This window comes from Schistocerca cancellata, chromosome 1 (assembly GCF_023864275.1).
Source record: "Schistocerca cancellata isolate TAMUIC-IGC-003103 chromosome 1, iqSchCanc2.1, whole genome shotgun sequence".
Lineage (NCBI taxonomy): Eukaryota > Metazoa > Arthropoda > Insecta > Orthoptera > Acrididae > Schistocerca > Schistocerca cancellata.
The window spans coordinates 950,140,530-950,163,719 of NC_064626.1; positions in this window are offsets into that span (position 1 = coordinate 950,140,530).

The window sequence follows — 23,190 nt, forward strand, 5'->3', positions numbered from 1 at the left end:
CAAGAGTGTGTATTTAAACAACACTTAAATAATTGTTAAAATAAATTTTGCGTAACCTAAATTAGAAATTTTAAATTATTTATTCCTTTAAGCTTGTTTTAAACATAGAGATCCCACACAAACCCCACCTCGGATTATCTGCTACAGATAAATCACCTTGTGAATTAAGGGGCTAACAGAACTGAGACTGAAAAAGGCAGGCTACTGCTGGTATAATAACTCTCCCCCATCCCACACAGTTTTGTGACGAATTTTACAAGCACAGTATCTGAGTCTTTTTCTTTCTCCTGAGCCGCTTCACAAGCCGTCCCCCTACAGGAACAATGTACATGTATTATTTTTTGAATTTTCTTACAGAATGTATGTATAAGCTGTAAAAAAAGCACTCCGTCGTCAGGCCACGAATGGCCTACCGGGACCATCCGACCGCCGTGTCATCCTCAGTGGAGGATGCGGATAGGAAGGGCGTGGGGTCAGCACACCGCTCTCCTGGTCATTATGATGGTATTCTTGATCGAAGCCACTACTATTCGGTCGAGTAAGTCCTCAATTGGCATCACGAGGCTGAGTGCACCCCGAAAAATGTCAACAGCGCATGGCGGCCTGGATGGTCACCCTGAAACACCCCCTTAGAACAATTTATACAAGACTGTGCTTAAACTGACACACAATATTTTTTTAGCGCAACGCAATCTGACTTTCAGAAATCCCTACAAAAGAATGGCCCTAACTAACATTAACCTGTACCTTTTACAAGTCACTTACCTCACAAAAATCTTCGTTACTCGAACTACTGCAATACAGCGAGCGCCACTACTGCCAGCTAAATAAGAGATTCAAACTATGGAAGTCAGTAACTACTGACAGGGATAGTTAGTAAATGAAAGATTTTAATAGAGAACAAACAATGTATTTACCTTAATAGTCATAATATATATACCAGTTCATAATATCCAGTATAACAAATTTCAAAACTCCGCCATCTCTCTCCCCACATCCACCACTGCTGGCGGCTCACCTCCAACTGCGCAACGCTACGCGCTGTTCACATCCAGCTGCTGCTACCAAACACTACAATGGCAGACAACACAGACTGCACACAGCACAGCCAGTGATTTTCGTACAGAGCCCTACATAACGTTGCCAATAAGAAAACATAAACAGCCTATTTAAATAGCCCCCATGCTCCCCACAACAAATTTTACAAATTGTTTTGGGCAGTGGCCAATAATGATTTTAAAAAATTTTTCATAATTACAATAACAAAGATATCAAATGCACACACTTATTTATACAATGTTGGTCAAAAGCTAAAATTTTCTCACAGTCCATAAAGACAGTCCTGATCATTTATCACAGTAAAATTACAGTGTTTTTTTTTTCTCAAAGTCTGAGTAGTAAAAGAGAATGCACACGGAAGTAGTGGATTTCCATGCAGTCTTGAAGAAGTAGTGTTGTCCTTCCAACGAAAAGACAGTGCTGACTCTTGACATGCTGACAGGTAATGGGCCACAACAGAGCAAACCCACAGCAGAGTCATTCGACGTTTTGAAGAATATTGGTAGGTAGGTCATCGCAGAGCAGACCCACTGTAGTCCTGGTAGAGATTACGGTATTGGTGGGCTACCAGAGGTGCAGACCCACTGTAGTCCTGGTAGAAATAATGGTATTGGTGGGCCATCAAAGATGCAGACCCACTGTAGTCCTTGCAGAGACAGCCAGCAGCCATCTGTTGCGACTGTGCAGGTGCACATTCACCATCGAAGAGTCTTGCGGAGAATATACTTGTACACTCACAAAGTTTTTGGAATTGTCCTTAGAACCAGCAATGCTGTTATCCAGTCCCTTGCTGAATTATTAACACACATGCAAACACTATCAGTCCCTACTTCTCACATATTGTCCGCCCGCATCTCGTGGTCGTGCGGTAGCGTTCACGCTTCCCACGTACGGGTTCCCGGGTTCGATTCCCGGTGGGGTCAGGGATTTTCTCTGCCTCGTGATGGCTGGGTGTTGTGTGCTGTCCTTAGGTTAGTTAGGTTTAAGTAGTTCTAAGTTCTAGGGGACTGATGACCATAGATGTTAAGTCCCATAGTGCTCAGAGCCATTTGAACCATTTTTTGAACATATTGTCCGTATACTATGACCAACAGAAAAGTGTGCAGTGAAATGTAACTAACAAGTTAATAATATGATGAACTGGTATCAATTACAATTTTATAACATAAGAATACAATTACAAAGGTACAAAATACACCATTAAAGAACATAAGAATACAGATAACATTTATAGTACAGGCTTTACAACAGAATACAAAAAAACATATACATCAGTGTTATAGGAATTATGACATAAGTAAATACATAAAAGATCAGAATAACTTTTGAAACATCAACTTTACACATGAGCATTAAAACAAAACAGAATAAATAATGTCTAACATCTTTACAAAGAAAATAACATGTTATTAGAAAAATTCCACAACATAACTCATATCAGTTAAACACATAAAGACAGGAAAAACACAAATATACAAGAGTACACAAACACATAGTGGGATAACACAAAAGGAAGAGACAGGGTTCGTTTTCAGTGTAACATTTGGTACTGCAGTCCAACCCAAAACTTCATTCCATAGATCGTTCATCTTATTTCAACCTTTGCTTACACCAAAAAAATCCTATCCAAGCATGCTTTCTGTATTTTTCTCGAATAACCTCTCAGTGCATTTCTTCAAATTCCTCACAACACATTCTCTTATAGGCTACCCCCTCTTAAGCTAACTTAAATCTACTGAGCTCAGATGCTAAACTAAGGGACGAGGCAATGCAGCAGCACAAAACAATTAACACGAACAGCAATGACAAAAAATTCAAATTGGCAAAGTAAGCAACAATTTACAACTAATATGCAATGAGCAGCAAACAAGAAAAATAAGTCAGTAATAAACTGGCTTAGCAGAGTAACACAAAGTAAACTTCAGTAACACTATGCCTGGCAAACAGCAGTAACTTATACCTAAACACGACATAGCTCAAGCAGAAAAAATATTACAGTAAAAACAACAATGCAGATAAGGGAAATGTATATTCACATCTTAATGTCTATGTAATTAAAGTGGTGCACCACAAGAAGTTATTCTACAAAAAAATTTACCAAGTAGTTGAAAAGAAAATTCCGTATGCAATTCCTGTGAAGGGAAATGTCTTTGTGCTCCCCCATTTTTGGGAAATGTATTACAAAAGTAGTATTTACTGGATGTGTAGACAGAAAATATTTATATTAGTACATCTATAAAATTCTATTTTAAACAATGCTGCAGTGCAGCTAGAAACTAGATATTAAAGAAAATGAGCAAATAAATACATAAAGCAAGCCATATGGCATTTCTCTCAACTAGAAAGACAGTAGTCATAATCAGGTGTATAGACATAAAAATATTTCGCGTCATTTCATTAGGCATTGCAGTAAATATCATAAATTAAGAGCTCCACAGTGTTATCATGTTTTCAAGTTTGAGGGTGTCGTATTTACGATGCTTTCTACAAAGGAATGTCAACAGCGAGGATAATGGCCTCCCTTTTTTTTTTCTACCTGTGCCTCTCGAAAGGCACACCCTAATGGCTTTTTCTCCAGGCGTCTGACACAGCTGGGTGCCCACGACGCATTACGTGCAGGTGGTCACTTAACTTTCTTACGGAAATATTTGACACCAGTTTCAGCTACAGTGACAGTCTCATATAAAAATATTTCACAGGTCAAGAATTTGCGTTACAAATCTGTAGAAACAAAATCCTATGAATATAACAGTGTCCAAAAAATTTTCGCCCGCATTGTGATACATTCACGCATTTACACACATTTCATAACTCTTAAAATACGATTCATGGTTTCCAACATCCTTTTTCACAAACCAGAGTCCCTAAACACTACTCATTATTCCGTACCTTATTTGTCGACACGTCAATCTTGCGACGACACTTCAATATTTCATCATAATAAATACATAGCATAATCAAATTCCTCATATAGCATCAGCTTATTGATCAGAAACATACCGCAACAGCATAATACACATAGTCATCGTAATAATAACATCATAACACCTCAGTCAACTCTCAAAATCGTTGTAGCTTCCTCCAATAATTTCAAAACCAAAAAAAATTCTCTGCTCATGTCAAAAGTGTCATCTACCTCAAACGTACTTTAAAAATCATAATTTCATACCAAATACATCATTCAAAGCTCTCATAGTATCACAATGGTTCTGAAAAAAATATGAACAGTTCACAAAGTACAGAGAAAATACAATTTCGTAAGTTTGAAGTTATCCAACGGTGTAATTGCGTAAACATGTGTCACTGATGTAATAAAAAAGTTTGTCTCTCTCCGTTAAATGATCAGATAGCTGTGTAATTTATGTGTTAGAGGAATATGGTACCGATGTGTAAACTTGTATAAGCAAATACCATATTAGCTAAGGCTCCTTGTGCTTGCCAAACACATAGTACACAAAGTAAGCGTGTACCCCCCTGAGGATTTATGTAATTATACCCTCAGGTGTTACGGATTACAGCAATGGAATGAAATGTATCATGGAAAACTTTCTTTGTAATTCAAAAATCTTTAAAAAGAAATGTTTTAACTACAAAATTAATCATTGAAATGCGTGTCCTGTAGCGCTAAATGTGCATCTTGTCGTAAGATAATCTCTGTGGAAGTGTCGTAGTTATTTTCCTCCGAAAGCTAAGTTCTGCAGAAGCCAATGTACTTACCTCACGATAAATAAAAGTGAAATGCTTTGCGTATAGATATCTTAGTTATTACGCTTATTGTTGTGATGAAGAAATTACTGTGCTGTAACGTATTGTTGTGCTACGGAAAAGGCTGTCTCATTGTAGCTATACCACAAAAGTTACTACTAAAACATGTTTTACTTTCCAGAATAATACAGAAAAACTCTGCAGATATGAAACAGAAACACCGCAAAAGCAACATTGTAAATTGTCATTCATTAGTAGTGTCGTGATAAAATCGTGTAGCTGTCACATAAACTAACCACTGTGTCATCTGGTATCTCTCAGAAAGTACTTTAATTCAGAATGTATTTTCAAGTAAACCAAAATGTTGCATTAAAATCTCATTAGCAGTACTGGTAAATGTTCTAAGTATGTGAGCCTTATAGTCGTTACGTAATCGTGCAACTAACAAGCAAGAATGTACACACACAATAACACTGTGTCGTCTGTTCGCAAAAACAATGCATTCGTAATTTCTGTTGAAATAAGTTCTCTTGATTCTTGACTGGATATTTAACTTCAAACATTGTTGCATATTAACAGATTCTAACTCTGACAAAGCCTACTGTAAAGTAAAAAGTTATATGGCAAAGACAAAGTTAAAAAGCAGATTATCTTTCAATAAACGGTTTTACATGTGAAATGTGGTGTAAACCTTTACTCTTCCTAGTGCGCAGAGGTTCAACTTGAACGCAATTATCATGCGGTATACGTCGGTAAGGAATGCTAAAATTTTTCTCAAGGTTAGCGTCTATGTTATTTTTCTCTGAGCCAGCCGCCGCAGGTGGCTGCCTGCGGTGCGAATCATTGTCTATTTCTTTGTTGGCGCGCGTCGTTATTGGTATTAGGAGACCTAGCTTCTTCAAATTCACGTTGTCGAAAGTGCCCTGCTCTGTTTGAGTCCCGCCAGTTCTGATGCAATTCAGGTCTGTCGTTACGATTATCTCGTCTGTCGTCACGTCGGTAGATTTCATAATTTCTTTCTTGTCGGTCATGTGGTGGAGAATTTCTTCCTGAATCACAACTGCACGCTGGACTGTTGCGTCTGAAGTTATTCTGTCTCCCTTGATAATAATTGTTTTGTTTCCCATATTGTCTGTTTCTAAGGTAATCTCTGTCATATTCATTACTACAGAAATGCGATCTTTCTCTGTAACTATTATTACTCTGCCAGTGGTTGTCATATGGGTGGTGTCTGTTTTGGTCACGATTTGCGTTGTAAGAATAGAATTGTCGTGTCCAGTTATTGTTTCTGTCGTCACGGAATTGTGACGGATGTGACCTGTAGTGATTGTTTTCCTGTTTTCGCATCCCGCGATTGTCAGTGTCAATTTCCAGTTCTTGTAACAGTCCCTGAAAAGCTTCAATGCTGTCTTTGCAACGTCCTCCCAAAATAATATTTCTTAAATGTTCAGGCAATTTCATTAAGCAAATGCGGATGAGTTCTGAAGGGCTGTATGGGTTTGAAAGATATTGATTCTTATGCAACATGTCTTCAAAATATTTGACAAGGCTGGAAAATTCAGATTGTTCGAAATGTTTCATCATTACGATGCTATGTTTTACTCGGTCTTGTGTAGCTTGAGACCAATATGCTGAGAGGAACGCATGGTAAAATTCTCCTTCACTGTGACAATCGTGAATGACCGATCGCATTCTTACAGCTGGTTCATTCTCCAAGTAGCCACACATAAATTCTAACCTGTGCTCCAATGACCAGTTGGGAGGAAAACAATGAGAGAATTGATGGAGCCACGCTTGTGGATGAATGTCGTTGCCAGAATTCTTAAATGTTTTGAATTTACGTGTAGTAATGAACAGCTTATAGTCAAAATCATCGTGTCGGCGAGTAGCATATCGGTCATTGTTACGTCGTGTCGGCGGTTCCATCTCAAAATTCGGTGTACCTTGCCAATTTCTTTCATAATTTCCGAAGTGCCCTGAGTAATTGTTTTGTGGCTGTTCCGTATTTCTATGTCCCTCTTCCCGTATTGGAGCGCGAGTGGCCTCTGAAATACGTAATTCTTGTATTACCTGTGTCAGCTGATCTTGTACTTCCCGGATTTCTCTTTGGTGTTGCGTATCAATTTGATTCTGATTTTGTTTGAATTTCCTAATTTGTTCGCACTCTTCTGTGTCAGTGATGGCTACAGGTCTTGTGTCATTCAGATCATCATCTACCTTTGCAGATAAGTTAGTGAACTGATCCGAAAGTTCGGCTACTTTCTCCGATAGTGTACTTATTTCCTCAGTGTGTTTTTCTGAACCAAGTTTCAGAGTGTCCATTTGTGTTGAAATCGTATCTACTGTGTCTTTAAGTTTTCTTGAGTTTTTGCAAGATGCGTAACCGAATCGGCAGATGCAACTGAGTCAATTTTAGCTTGCAAGGTGTCGTGATTTTCATGAAAAATAGTTTGGAGTTCTTTTATGGCTGCTTCATGATTCTGTAATGCATTTTCATGACGCGCAAAAATAGGTTGGAAATGCTCACAAATTTGTGTTTTTACGTCATTACAGACTTTTTGACATTTCGATTCAATGTTATGTAACTCAGTAGTTAAATCTTCACGTGTTTTTTCAAGCTTATGTTCCACTGAGTCTAACTTTTGAAGCTTTTGTTCCATTGTGTCTAACTTTTGAAGATTTTGTTCCATTGTGTCTAACTTTTGAAGCTTTTGCTGTGTTTGTCTCTGGTGTTGTTCCATTGTTTCTAACTTTTGAAGATTTTGTTCCATTGTGTCTAACTTTTGAAGCTTTTGTCCCATTTGTTGCATTAATTGTAATAACAATGCACTGATGTCTGAGACATGTTCCTCAGTGCTATTCGGCAATACATTTGAACCGGCAATATTCGCAGTTTGAAAAGCAGAAAATGTGTCTTGACTTATTTGAGAAAAGGGTGAGGACACAAAACCTGAATCTACAGTATTTGCAAGATTGTGTCCTGTCATTTCGGATTCCTGAGGCAAGCTGTTGCCGACCGTTCGATCGATAATGCTTCCCTGTTCACTAATTGTTTCACTGTCTACACCATTGTTTGCAGCCCGCTCCATTTCCCTATGTAAAATTACCAAATTACTACTTTGAACATTAGTTAATTCATTACTCGGTGGCGCTAACACACTGCTTTCGTCTCACTGTCATTTCTCAGTTTACTTTGGAGCCTAGTGTTACGTTTTTCACACGCCATTATTGTCACAATATTTCACACGACAACACAGAAAAACACAATTTGAAGAGCAAAAATAGGGGAACACATTAACATAGCACTGAAAATAATATCTAGTTAATTGCAAGCGCAGCTGCGAAATACTTGGTGCAAATCTACATGCATGCCACAACTGTTTTACTGTACAACACTGAAAGACTGCAACTACAAAGGAGATTCTCTCTACAATTACGCACTAGCAATAAACAAAATCTACACTAATTACACAAACTACAAGAAATAATCAGAAGATTCCAGTGAGGTATCCTCGGCTAAGGGTCGACATATGAAACGCCCCCTTTGAAAAATTGTACAAGACTGTGCTTAAACTGACACACAGTATTTTTTTAGCGCAACGCAATCTGACTTTCAGAAATCCCTACAAAGGAATGGCCCTAACTAACATTAACCTATACCTTTTACAAATCACTTACCTCACAAAAATCTTCGTTACTCGAACTACTGCAATACAGCGAGCGCCACTACTGCCAACTAAATAAAAGATTCAAACTACGGAAGTCACTAACTACTGATAGGGATAGTTAGCAGATGAAAGATTTTAATAGAGAACAAACAATGTATTTACCTTAATAGTCATAATATATATAGCAGTTCATAATATCCAGTATAACAAATTTCAAAACTCCGCCATCTCTCTCCCCACATCCACCACTGCTGGCGGCTCGCCTCCAACTGCGCAACGCTATGCGCTGTTCACATCCATCTGCCCAACACTACAATGGCCAACAACAATGCAAACCAGCCACAGACTGCACGCAGCACAGCCAGTGATTTTCATACAGAGCGCTACGTGGCGGTACCAATACAAAAACCTAAACAGCCTACTTACAACCCATCCAAGTGCCGACCACGCGCGACAGCGCTTAGCTTCGGTGATCTCATGGGAACCGGTGTATCCACTGCGGCAAGGCCGTTGCCCATGTTTAGGCTGTAGGTCATTTTAAACTGGGGTCAATTTTAAATTTTCCCTCCATTTTCATTGTGGGTTATACTATAAATATGCTTCTGCCGTTTCAAATTTCTGTGTCATTTCAACATAACTCTTGTGGGTTATGGCTACAACTCCATCATAAACAATATGCCAGCGGTGGGAATCTGAAACGCTATTCTGAAATTTGGATTAGGCTATCGAATCTGCAGTTTGTGTGCTGACCCCAGCCGATGGTGATGTGCTTCTTGGGTACTTGGCTAGAGTTGTGCTGGACTCATTCGTCTTCTGTGGGCTGGGAGGCAGTAGCAATAGCAGTTGTAGTACTAGTAGTGGAGCAGAAGTCATACCAGTGGCCATCTCCAATTGCAAGCAATGGCGCAGCGTCCTTAGTGCTGCCCCTACCAACAGCAGCATGGAGGATGCCCATATACCCAGTCGTGTGTACCAGTATTTGCAGTTCCACCATCTTGAATTCTGATGGTATAGAGGCTGTGTCAGTATCAAAGATCAGCCATCTTAGAATGTCACTTCGCGTCCTGACGTCTCACAGCCTCTGCCAGGATCGCAGTCAGTCGTACTGGAGCGCCATCTTTTACTCTGATGTCATAGAGCCTGTCCTTGTCTTTTACACCAGCTGAACAGTTCACCATTTTCGATTTTCCACCAGTTTATACTTAGAGCAACAGTACTTCTTCCGCAGTAATGTCAGTAGGTTGGGGCAAAACCATGTAGTACAATTAGGGCTTTTTGAATATCACCATTTTTTCTCAGCATCTCGTACATAGGGCAATTGGCTTATGTCAGACATGTGGGGGAAATCTGGCCACCCTGCATGATCTCTTAATGATGTTATAGGGGGAGCAGCAGGAGGGGATGATTGTGGTGGTACCCTTTGTGCCAGAACCAGCCAAGCTATACTACTGCATGGCACAGAATTGTACTGGGTAGGGATGTTGCATCTAAACTGACAGTGATCTGGAAAGACGGAGCGCTAACCAAACGCTTTAAATTAAAAGCTGAAATTTCTGCTGTTTCCAGTTTTTCTTTATGGGGCTTTATGGGGCTTCTAGTGAATCATGTAGTTCTTTGGGTCACGTAGTTCGACAATAAGAAGATAGAAAAGACTTTCACCCAAGGCAAAATCGAAGGGAAAATACTGCAGAGAAGGCCTCTGAGACAAGGGATGGTCAGATAAAGAAGAAGACAAGGCATACAGGGAGCCGTCTACTCCGAGACGCAGAAGACAGGGGAAAATGGAGACATATTGTTAAGAACATCGTGTGATTGGTCACCTACTTTCTATTATTAAACAATGTTGATGTCGTCATATAAAGTGGCGGTACCAAAGGATTCCACTACGAGTCTGTTATTTCTCTTTATAGACACTGCCTAACAAAAAAAAAAAAAAAAAAAAAAAAAAAAAACAGAAAATGAAGTTACGGTATATTAATAATTTTTACTTATGGACCGTCTGACAGCAACTGAATAAAACACAATTTTAGTGCCATACGCGTTTCGCCTTTATTTTCTGCAAGGCATCATCAGTGGCCTGGAATATGTACATATGTTAGCTATTTTATTTACATTTTTGTCATTGTGCCTATAGGTTATAAACAGTTCTGGTGGTTGGTATTTCCTATTAAGTAGTAATGTTTTGGACTGTACTTACAGGTTGCGTGGACCTGTAAGTACAGTCCAAAACATTACTACTTAATAGGAAATACCAACCACCAGAACTGTTTATAACCTATAGGCACAATGACAAAAATGTAAATAAAATAGCTAACATATGTACATATTCCAGGCCACTGATGATGCCTTGCAGAAAATAAAGGCGAAACGCGTATGGCACTAAAATTGTGTTTTATTCAGTTGCTGTCAGACGGTCCATAAGTAAAAATTATTAATATACCGTAATATTGCGCGCAACTGAGGAGGACAGGACTATAAAATTTGAAGAAGAAAATGAAGTACCCAGAAGGGGAAGGGGAAACTTCGCGGCTTGAAGGGATATGTGATACTATTTCAGTGATTACAAGAACGAGTCAGATTTACAAAGAACTTGGTAGCATGAGCCCACTTATCAGTACGATCCTCTCTGATCTGTTTGCATATACTGATTTGGTTAGGAAAGGTTTCACGAAGCCATTGTCTCATCCCTTGAGGCAAGATGTCCCACAATTGTTGTAACTAGTTCTTGATATTCTGGATAATTGCACTGGTGCAACACATATTCTGTTGGGGAAAGATCTGGGGATCTTTCTGGCCACAGGAGCACCTTAACTTCGTGCAGACAGTTCATAGATACAAGTACTGTATGTGTGAATGAGCATTATCCTGTTGAAAAATGGTATCACGATACTATCGTATGAGAGGTAGAACATGAGGACGTAAGATGTGTGCGACTTTCCATTATGCCATCAGTGTTCACTCAATCACTACCAGCCGTTGCCTTCGGGCGTACCAGAGGGCACCCCACGCCATGACGCTGAGACAAATACTGCTCAGCCTTTCCGGAACAAGGGAGCAATATAACAGCTTCCCAGACCGTCGCCATACTCACCGACGATAGTCATGTGGGGTAGCACAGAACCGCAATTCATGTCAATTCTGTGTGCTATTCATCAGCAGTACATACTTCCAGGTCACAACGCCACTCCAAACGCAGCCGTTTTGTTACGGTGTTAATAGCTCCCCTCTCATCGGATGGTAATCCCCTAGACTGTATGCCGCTGGTCTCAAACCAAAGGTTCGGGATGACAAAATGTTCTCGGGTGGCAGGTGTAGATATAAAGGAATTACGACATGCTTGCAGAGTACACAGGTCCTTCCTTGTGGTGGCCGCATGTAGTCGATCGTTAGCTAGACAACGAGTATTCCCACCCCGACATTCCCATGCAGTCCAGCGTCGGGTCACTGTCACATCCGAATGCACCACAAATCTAGATTTCGCTCATTGCGACCAGCCGGCCAAATGGAGACCCACTATGAGAATAGCACCCAGACTAGTACTCAGTATCTACGCGTCCTTCACAGTGACCACACAACGTCTGACGCTATTGATGCGCCTTACATATCCTACCAGGCCCGGTAGCAACACTAAATACGGAAAAAACTAACGCATCCTCGTCTGCGTCCTATCTGTGGCAGGGAAATGCAACTCTTTAATCAGTTACATATCTGCCAATGGCGTGTATGTGTAAGAAGTTGCACTGACATCCGCACGTGTCTTCTGCGTGCTTCATTTCTTTTTTGTCAGTGGTGTAATCTATTTTCTGATTCTAAATCTGAGAGGTTATCCAGAAATATTTCCTCTTCGCAAGTGACTTAATTTTTTTGTGAAAGACGAGGAACATAAATGATCTTTGTAAAAGTGGAGCCGCTAACACGAACACCTTGCGCTCAAGAACATATTAACGCTCAACTGCAGCAGAACTCAATTAATACGTTCGTGTCGTGTAAATCTATTAAAAGCAAGTTTTACTGTCCCAGAGTTAAAAAAATAATTGAACTCGGCCATTTTAAATTCTTAGCACTGACGGTACATGAGAAACTTCCATGGAAGCATCACACTCAAGACATTTTGCAGAAACTGAACGCTGCTGTCTTCACTATGATAAAAAAAACTTGAACTGTCTCTAACACTGAAATGCAAGAGTTTATTTATTTTGCATATTTTCAGTCTGTGATCCCCTACGGCATATTTTGGGGCAGCTGTGTGCACTCATTAGCAATGTTCTTAATCTAGAAAACGGCGGTCACGCAGATCTACAGTGGTGATGCGTCTGCGTGCATGCAGTTAACCAGGTGACCCGGAATTATTAGTCTGTCATTCATGAACATTTACTCCATCATGGGATTTGTTGTAGATAATTCTGACTTACGCAGAAGAAACTGCTACATTCATACGTGGGTAACAATTCGTTATGTAACTGTCCAGAAAGATGTGCAGTAATCAGTATGCTTCCAACCTAACTGAAGAAATTGGGTGATAAACCCAGAGGCTTCAAATCTACGTTGACGTATTTTCTTGTGGCACATTCCTATTATGTACAGGCCTTCCTGTCATTAGTAAGGAATTTTTCCCTTAACGTGTTACTTACTTGCATACTCTCTAATTTTGTTAGTATTTTATTAGTTCTTTGGCTCTTTTCCTTAAAAAATTTCTAATCAGCATAAATAAATCCTCCTTTGGTGTTGCTGTTTAGCTTTCTCGTGGTCTACGTACATCACATTGTGCAATTACCTATACAGTTCCCATACTCTGTTTTTCCTCTCCGTGCCATACTGAATCAGTAACGTGCACCTAATTTCTTAGGTAGTTAGGAGACGAACTTTTGACCACTTTTTTCGGGGCAGTGGCGATTCGCATGCCACAGTTTCTACCGTTACCTGACAATGGACTCGGATCTAGAAGAGAGAGAGAGAGAGGCAGAGCTGACCCGACCGCACCCTTCAGCGCCGCTCTGGGGCATTTAGTTTTTTTATACATCCGAGGCTTGCTACCTGCCGCTTTTACGGGGGTGGCTTCTCTTGACTATAACGGTGTTAGTCACGGTGACGAAACCAGCAGCCATTATTGCATCCTCCTCTCTTTCAACTGCTACAATGGAAGGCGCTCCTCTTCCATGCCCCTGTAATAATAATAATACCTAACCCATCGACCTTTTGCCTCTAGGACATCAAAAAGTCTGCGACGTAGCATTTCTCTCTCTCTCTCTCTCTTTCTTTCTCTCGCTCTCACACACACACACACACACACACACACACAAGTTCACACAAAGAGGGAGAAAAACTCACAGACACTGGCACCTTCCTCACACACATGTACGTAAAAAGAGTGAAAGCGATATGAAGAACTGATATAGAGGAGACAAGAAAGGTCATGTCGCTTCGAGACGCAATGCAATATTTATTGTTCTTTTATTTATACTTTATTTGAAATACCAGTGCTCATAAATTGTGTTATATGTATCCAGTTATCACAATGCGAAGATAATGAACTTAGTGTGTGAAATAATCACTGGTTACTACAAATAGTGACGAAAGTGTGAGGGCAGAGTGTACATTGTCAATAACCTCCTGTGTTAATGTGGCCTTTTGTCGGCGATTGGCTTGAAGCAGATCTGAACACTGGTCTTTCCTGTTGCAAGCCTCTCCATCTCTGCGTAACTACTGCTCTTTACATCCATTTGGAACTGTCTGCAATAATCCAGCCTTGGTCTCCCTCTAAAATATTTAGCCCTTCTCCCCCTTTCCCCTCGCACGCATTCGTACCATTACCAAACTGACGAGCCCTTGATACCGAAGGATCTGTCCTACTAACCGATGCATTCTACTAGTTCAGATGTGCTATATATCCAGTTTCTTCACAATTCGTTTTAATACCTATTTTTAAGGGAGGACGTAACGGATAATGTAAACATTTATCAAAAAATCATTACAGCCATTTTGTTAATGTATAAATCAAAAATTTTGCATGTGTAAAGCAAAAGAGCTGTATTTTAACGGAAAAATATAATAAAATATGCAGAATTAATATTTCGCCAGAAATTTGAATTTTTAATTTTTTTATTGTCTTCTGTATAAAAAGCCATAACTCAAATTCTAATCATGTAATTAACCTGAAACGTTTATCGTGGTGTCCTGAGAAAATTATAAGACCATTGAACTGCAGCTATTAATTTACGGTACAAATTGCATCATTAACAGAGTTTTTAATTTTGCACGTCCAAAATTAACTTTTTTCTGCATACAGTCATCTAAAAATCAGATTTAATTGCAGGATCTTTTATTTTTTATTTCCAGGGAGACAACACCACGTTGCGAATAGTTCCTGATAATCTCATAGCATTAGCACATACACGTTTTGAGAAAAAGGCTTCTAATAACGTAAAAAATGTAAAACAGAGGTAAAGAGGTTCAAAGATTTTCTTCTCATACTTCTATATGTAATAAGCTTACCTCAATTTTAAAATCCTTCATACTGGTATTCCTCATCCTCCAGGTTTCTCTTCTCTCCTCTTCGAATTTACCTGGCCTATATTTGTAGGTAAGACACTGATCTGTTAGCTTTCTTGACCCTTATCCCGTCGATGGTGTAAAATGCTTTTGTTGTAAGCACACCAGGATCTATACCAACTCTCTTCCAGTACTTCAATTCTGCCTTTATTTCCGTTATTGTAACATAAAACTGCATCATAGACACCTATTTTGAATACTTCAAGTCCACAGAATGTCCTTTTTGAGCCTCTACTCCACATTAAATTGTTGAGGCTTTCATTTGCATTTTGTATCTTTTCGTGAAGACACTTCCTCAATAAATCAGGATTTGAAAGAAACATGATGGTTCAAATGGCTCTGAGCACTATGGGACTCAACTGCTGTGGTCGTAAGTCCCCTAGATCTTAGAACTACTTAAACCTAACTAACCTAAAGACATCACACACATCCATGCCCGAGGCAGGATTCGAACCTGCGACCGTAGCGGTCGTGCGATTCCAGACTGTAGCGCCTTTAACCGCTCGGCCACTCCGGCCGGCAAAGAAACGTGAATGTGGGCTTAATTGCATTCATAACAGGTTCTGGTAATGAGTATTTATGGGGTCTCATTTCTCTGGTTGAACTTACACCAATCGTCTTTTGGGCACAGATTGTGCATTGGTGTCTGGGCAGTGGATAGTATGTGGAAAAAAATCAACCACACAGCACGCCTCATTGCCTATAAATTATGTGTGTTTTTCCTAATATCTTCCATAAAATAACTGAAGAGAATCATTTTCCTTTAGAGTAAGCCAGCCTTTTACTCCTAGTTGTTTTCCATCCTCAAGTACTTCACCTTTCTTCTCTTTCAGCAAACGACGAAGCCTACCACCAAGACTCTTTTGGATGTGGCCAACACATTCCAACTATTCTATTGTTGTTTTGTACGGATTTTTATCTGTTACAGCTTTGAATGAAGAGAAGTCCCCATCACCAAGGTGATGATGACAATGATGGTTTGTGGGACGCTCAACTGCGTGGTCATTAACGTCCATACACATTCCCATTCACTACACAGTCCAATCTAGCCACTTTCATGAATGATGGTAGAATGATGAGGACAACGCAAATACCCAGTTCCCAGGCAGAGAAAATCCCCAACAGGGCGAGAATCGATCCCGGGACCCCGTGATCCAGAGGTAGCAACGCTAACCACTACACCACGAGCTGCGGACTCATCACCAAGGTATTACCAGTGTTACCATACTGGTTCACAGATCTGGGGAATATCCTCACAACTGCAGCAGCCTCCGTGCCACCACTTGAGCCACTATAATTTTTGGAGAATGCTACAACATGGTTTTCTTGACACAGTTTCTAACTGCCTTCATTGCTGGACATTTTCCTTGTTGCACACTGGTGGCAGTATTTAGACGTTATTTCTACATCGAAAACTTTACCTGAGTCAATACCAATAACAGATGCAACTCCATACAGTGTTGTGTGACGCCTTTTCATCCAGGTCCCATCTACAGACACACACAGATCAGTAACATTTGTAGGAGATTCACTGTCATCAATATCTAGCCCATGATCTATTTCTTTTTGGTTTATTTCCACCAATTCCTCCACTGCTTTCTTCATAGAAACTTTGGCAGTATTGCATACAGCATCAAACATATCTTTATTAATTTTTTTCAAATCTTGCACAAGGTGCAGGCATGTTCAGAAAACCACACTATAAATTACTTCCCTCCCTGCCCTGTCCAAGGCATCTCAGAGCATATGCTAACCTAAAATTGCTTTCATAGGAACCAGTGTTAGTGTTTTCGGAGGAGGAAAATTAAAATTCATAGCCACACGAATCTATTTAAAATCACAAGCTATTCCTACTCTTTTTTCTTCAACAACAATCATGCATTCCGTATTCTTACAGATAACACATGAACATGAAAACCTTATAGCTTGGCAGGGAAGCTCTAAATCAGTAAGTCTGAATCCAGTGGAATCCATATCAACATCATTCACGCACCTATACATTTCTCCTTTCCCAAGTTTCGATGCTGAAGCTGAGAGCTTATGTTCCTCATTTGGAGCTGCTTCCTCGTTATTGTTGGTAAACCGATTTCCGTGAAACCTCCGTTTCCTAAACACAGTTTTTCCACTACCAATAATGCATAAATCTTGACTTCCACGTAAAGGTTTGCGAATTCAACCTTCCACCTACTAATATGTGTTAGTATTGTCAGAACGTAAACAAACAACATGCAAGGAAATTTTCAGGCAAAGATATACACTCCTGGAAATTGAAATAAGAACACCGTGAATTCATTGTCCCAGGAAGGGGAAACTTTATTGACACATTCCTGGGGTCAGATACATCACATGATCACACTGACAGAACCACAGGCACATAGACACAGGCAACAGAGCATGCACAATGTCGGCACTAGTACAGTGCATATCCACCTTTCGCAGCAATGCAGGCTGCTATTCTCCCATGGAGACGATCGTAGAGATGCTGGATGTAGTCCTGTGGAACGGCTTGCCATGCCATTTCCACCTGGCGCCTCAGTTGAACCAGCGTTCGTGCTGGACGTGCAGACCGCGTGAGACGACGCTTCATCCAGTCCCAAAAATGCTCAATGGGGGACAGATCCGGAGATCTTGCTGGCCAGGGTAGTTGACTTACACCTTCTAGAGCACGTTGGGTGCACGGGATACATGCGGACGTGCATTGTCCTGTTGGAACAGCAAGTTCCCTTGCCGGTCTAGGAATGGTAGAACGATGGGTTAGATGACGGTTTGGATGTACCGTGCACTATTCAGTGTCCCCTCGACGATCACCAGTGGTGTACGGCCAGTGTAGGAGATCGCTCCCCACACCATGATGCCGGGTGTTGGCCCTGTGTGCCTCGGTCGTATGCAGTCCTGATTGTGGCGCTCACCTGCACGGCGCCAAACACGCATACGACCATCATTGGCACCAAGGCAGAAGCGACTCTCATCGCTGAAGACGACACGTCTCCATTCGTCCCTCCATTCACGCCTGTCGCGACACCACTGGAGGCGGGCTGCACGATGTTAGGGCGTGAGCGGAAGACGGCCTAACGGTGTGCGGGACCGTAGGCCAGCTTCATGGAGACGGTTGCGAATGGTCCTCGCCGATACCTCAGGAGCAACAGTGTCACTAATTTGCTGGGAAGTGGCGGTGCGGTCCCCTACGGCACTGCGTAGGATCCTACGGTCTTGGCGTGCATCCGTGCGTCGCTGCAGTCCGGTCCCAGGTCGACGGGCACGTGCACCTTCCGCCGACCACTGGCGACAACATCGATGTACTGTGGAGACCTCACGCCCCACGTGTTGAGCAATTCGGCGGTACGTCCACCCGGCCTCCCGCATGCCCACTATACGCCCTCGCTCAAAGTCCGTCAACTGCACATACGGTTCACGTCCACGCTGTCGCCGCATGCTACCAGTGTTAAAGACTGCGATGGAGCTCCGTATGCCACGCAAACTGGCTGACACTGACGGCGGCGGTGCACAAATGCTGCGCAGCTAGCGCCATTCGACGGCCAACATCGTGGTTCCTGGTGTGTCCGCTGTGCCGTGCGTGTGATCATTGCTTGTACAGCCCTCTCGCAGTGTCCGGAGCAAGTATGGTGGGTCTGACACACCGGTGTCAATGTGTTCTTTTTTCCATTTCCAGGAGTGTAGATGTCAGCCAAAGGTATCGAAAGAAAATAACCTTCACACTGACAAAAATTCCGCTGAAGCAAGCAGTTTCCCAAATGTTGGAAAAGATGGGAGTGTCCGCCAGTGCAGAGTTAATCATTTTAACAATTTAAAGGCATTTCTAAAGCTGCTACCACGATAAAATCACACGCAACATAGATTAAACTGTGTAGATCAAGAAAATAACCTCGGTGTGGAGCAGCAGTGTTTTATGTCTGCTCCCGTTATCTTCACACAATATTGAAAACAATAAGTAATGAAAGGGGCGTGATTTAAGGTGAACCAGTTTCAGATTTGGTGGCATCTTCTCTATCACAAATGCTTACCTATGCAGGATACAATGACTGGAAATGCAGTTTGGCGCTTTGCTTTTTATTAGTGATACCGCTTCTGTTGTTAACCAATCATTGCCCTTTGCATTGGCTATGCAAATATAGATACAATCATTCCAATCTAGATAGTTTTTTGAAAGAAAACTGTTAACCGTGTTAAAAATTTCTTTCCCAGTAGCGTTAGCTGGCAACGATGTGCACATAAGCAAGTCTTTCTCGAATAAATGTGGTAAGACTGTAATAGGTAACTGTGCATCAATTTTTTAAAGCTCGCTGTATGAGAAGTAATGATTGAAAATAGCCCAGATGATAGAACTATGTGATGCGAAACATAAACGGAAATCGAACTTTGTAAATAAACATTTGCCAGGTATTAATTCATAATTAGCGAATAGGAATTTTCTGCTTGAAGAACGTCCTTACGAATCTGATGGAACAGAAAAGAGCGTCGGCGAATCACCGTCCTCCTTGACATTCCGTTGCGAATGTTGCATATGTGCCAGGCGACACGAAATCGGCAACGTCCATGGGTATTTGACTACCTGTCGCGCATGTTGTATATGTGTCAGGCGACACTCTGCCGGTGACGTCCGTGGCTCTATAGTAGGTGATGTTAGAGCGCTGTTGGCCTATTGCAGAGTCATTTGCGAATCCTGGATTGAAAATATATTTTTCAGATCACGAATACTATACAAATACGACTCACTACCAAGCAAAAAGTTTCTGATTGCAGTAATCTAAACAGGGAGTATGTGCCAAAATACTCCTGCACTCTGTTATTCCGTTAGAGAATGCCAGTCTAGTCTATTGTCGCTCTTCACATCCAAAAGAAATAAATAATGTGTTTCTTTAAATGTAATATTATGACTGCATATTGAAGACCTCACTCGGTAGATGACCTCTACATTTAATGTGTTCCGACCAATTGCAATTCTTATTACTACAGAAGTTTATCTTCAGCTCAACCATAGCATGAGATAAATACTACCTAACTTTTGACAGGAGCGTAGAAAGAAAAAGCAAAACATTGCACCTAGTTTGTGAGTGAACTTCTGTAATAACCTTGGCTTCGGTGTGTGGCGGCGGAGGGGTGAAGTGGTCTGCGGTTGTCGTCGTGGGGTTGTAGGCCATTGCGTCTGCGGCGGGGACGGAGCCTCTCCGTCGTTTCTAGGTCCCCAGTTAACATACAGTACAATACAAACCTCTGTAGAAGGTTTTCTTTCCCTGTAGATCGTTTAATATATTTATTTATAACGTCGTTTCGGCTACTCCCACTGTTATCATCAGATCAGAACTTAGAACCTGTTAAACATTGTTCAGTCTCAATCAGCAAACCCTATGCCTAAGCAGGGCACCAACCGTCGGGTATAGGTTTCCTCGATTGACACTGAGCGATGTCTTAGAAGTTCTAAGTTTTGATCTGAGTAACCGAAAAGACGTCATAAAATAATGTATTATCCGGTATGGACGTTTTTATTCACAAAAGTTCAGCAGTGATCGCGGATCCATTAGGCCACTAAAATTTTTTGAAGAGGATGCTCGAAATGTAGAATTGTTATACGAAAATCAGTTTATGATCATATAAATTATATACACTTCTACAAAATGCATCACTTTTTACTCGAAAAAAACAATGTAAAATCTATCAAAAAGCTAACAACCCACCAGCTGAAATACATAAAAGAGCAAAAATTCATAAAAAAATTTATTCTCCTTAAAATACCAGCGCTCATAAGAGAGAAGCATCAACAACGATCAATGGCATTAGGATGTAGGAGGCAACGGAAACCACTGCATTAAAGACAAATTGTGTATCCACAAGACTTGTGGTCAGTAATAGAAAAAGTGTCATGATGGTCTATCCAGTGGCGAAACATTCCGGGCTACTCCCCCATTCGGATCTCCGGCAGGGGACCGGTAGGGGAGAGGTGACCATGGAATCTAGATATGGTGTGAGTCAGTGACGTGAAATGTACAGAATACAAATATTTCTGGTCAGATGAGTATGGGATAATATCAATAGCAGCTGAAAATGGTATAACGTCAGTAGGATTCATTATGAATAGGAAGATAGGGCAGAGGTTGAGTTACTGTGAACATTTCAGTGCTAGAGGTGTTCTCATCAGTATCGACAACAAACACCGACAACAATAGCTTAGGTCTACATGTCGAAGTCATAAGATGAAAAGACAGAGAATGTATTATAGGATAGTGAACGGGTAATTCAGTACATAAAAGGAGATAAAAATCGAGTACTCACGGGAAACTGAAATACGGTTGTAGGCGAAAGAGTAGAAGTAGAATGTATGAGATATTATCCGTCGCACCAAAATGATTTCCTGTTTAGCATTCGTAGTAATCTGCCTCATGTCCTCAAAGTACCCTTAAGCATTTTTAGAGGTATGCATGCAGTAAATAGCTTGTACTCTGCAACTACTCTATCCACTTGATCGCCTATGAACCATACTGCATTTTCTAAACCATCAAATCCGTGGGTGATGCAGAGACGTATGTTTTAGGGGTTGATGTTATGTCAACATTGCGTGTACGGTCGATCTCAGACCCGTTGAGTTCATAGCGTATCTCTTGAAACAGGAATGCTAAAGCGTTATGTGTAAGCTTGGATCCCACATTAGCACTGCCATCGGCTTTCTTGAATGATCCTTCCAAATATATGAAACTCTTGGATCGAAGCGTCAGCGTGTTGGATGACAATCCTAATTTAATCATTCTTGTTAAATGTGGTTGAAGCGTAAGGTTTACGCGAGAAGTATTCCTAACGTATAATTCGCACATCATACTCTAGTGGATTGGTTACACTGAGTATGGACGTCATTGCGAGGTTTCAAGTCAATTGATTTAAGAAATTCGTAGTTAGTACGTGTTATAACTTTGCGGTTCGACAGCGAAGTGACGTGCTGTGGATTGCGTGCACTAGTTTGCCCATCCTGCCTTAGATGTAATCATACAATGATTTCCTCACCACGAAAGTCACCAAGTTGATTATTTTGATCCACAATACCCAACTTCAAATAGTCCATTGTCTGAACTGTCACTGGAAGGTATATTGCGTTGGTTTACGTGTAAACAATCTTATACTCTTTTGCAACTGAGGGGAAGAATCGGTAAATAGTATGAATAAGACTGTCTTTGAGGTGGGAGTTCGTTGCACTGTTACACTTGACTCGGATTGTGCTGACGGGCAGAATGTCCACAGTCTGATCTGGCTTGTAAAACTTACTGTGATCCTTCTTCAAAACCTGTCCTTTTGTGAAATCCAGTGGACGCCCTGTTCAACCTTTCTAGTTAAAGTCAATCGTTGCATTCACAGTCCTTAATTCAGACATAAGTGTACTGATGTTTGCATGTAGCTCAATACCTTTTCGAGATTATTTTAACACTTGGATTAAAGCATCAATGTCGTATGCACCAGGTTCTGTTTCCACAATGCCTTCTTCGCCATAATATCCAGATGCAGTTTCTTTTAGTCACGATGATACTTGGGACACTGTTGTACGTCTCCAGTCCAATCAATGCAATACGCCATTCACCTATGCTCATATCCATTGGCGGAAAGTAATTTGCACGTAATACAGATGATCATTCTTTTGAAGTCAAAGGGTACAACATAGCATCTGAACCTCAACTGATGAAGGAATGTTTAAAGCTTTTCCTTGTATACCCTGATTCTTCTTCTTTGTAAACGTCAAGAGAAACATGATGCATAGATGTCCGCAAAGGTGTGTGTTAAACTCCTGATAGCGCCGAAAATTGCAGAACACACGTCTTCTGCTAGTGAAATATCGTTGTAATTCTGCTGGAGGTTATAGGTCACCAAATGAGTCAAAATAGTCGACGGTATCTGCAGTTTTCATGAAATGTGATACCCAGTGGGTGCAGAGACCTTTAGCAACATCTAAATTCACAATACCACATTCACCAGTTTTCCACATAGTCTTCGGTAATTTATACCGCATAAACACACCACGGAATCTTGGAATGTTGAATTTTCCTCTAACAAACGTAAGAACGTCAATATTTGTGAGTGGCTGATCTGGTAGGACAGCTAATGAGCTTTTTTTTTATTTATGAATAGACCAAGCCGTTACCTGTACGGTTTCAAGTATAGTCCTTTTCCGATGGCTGTGGCTTCCATCATGCGATTATGTCTTCTTTCTTTT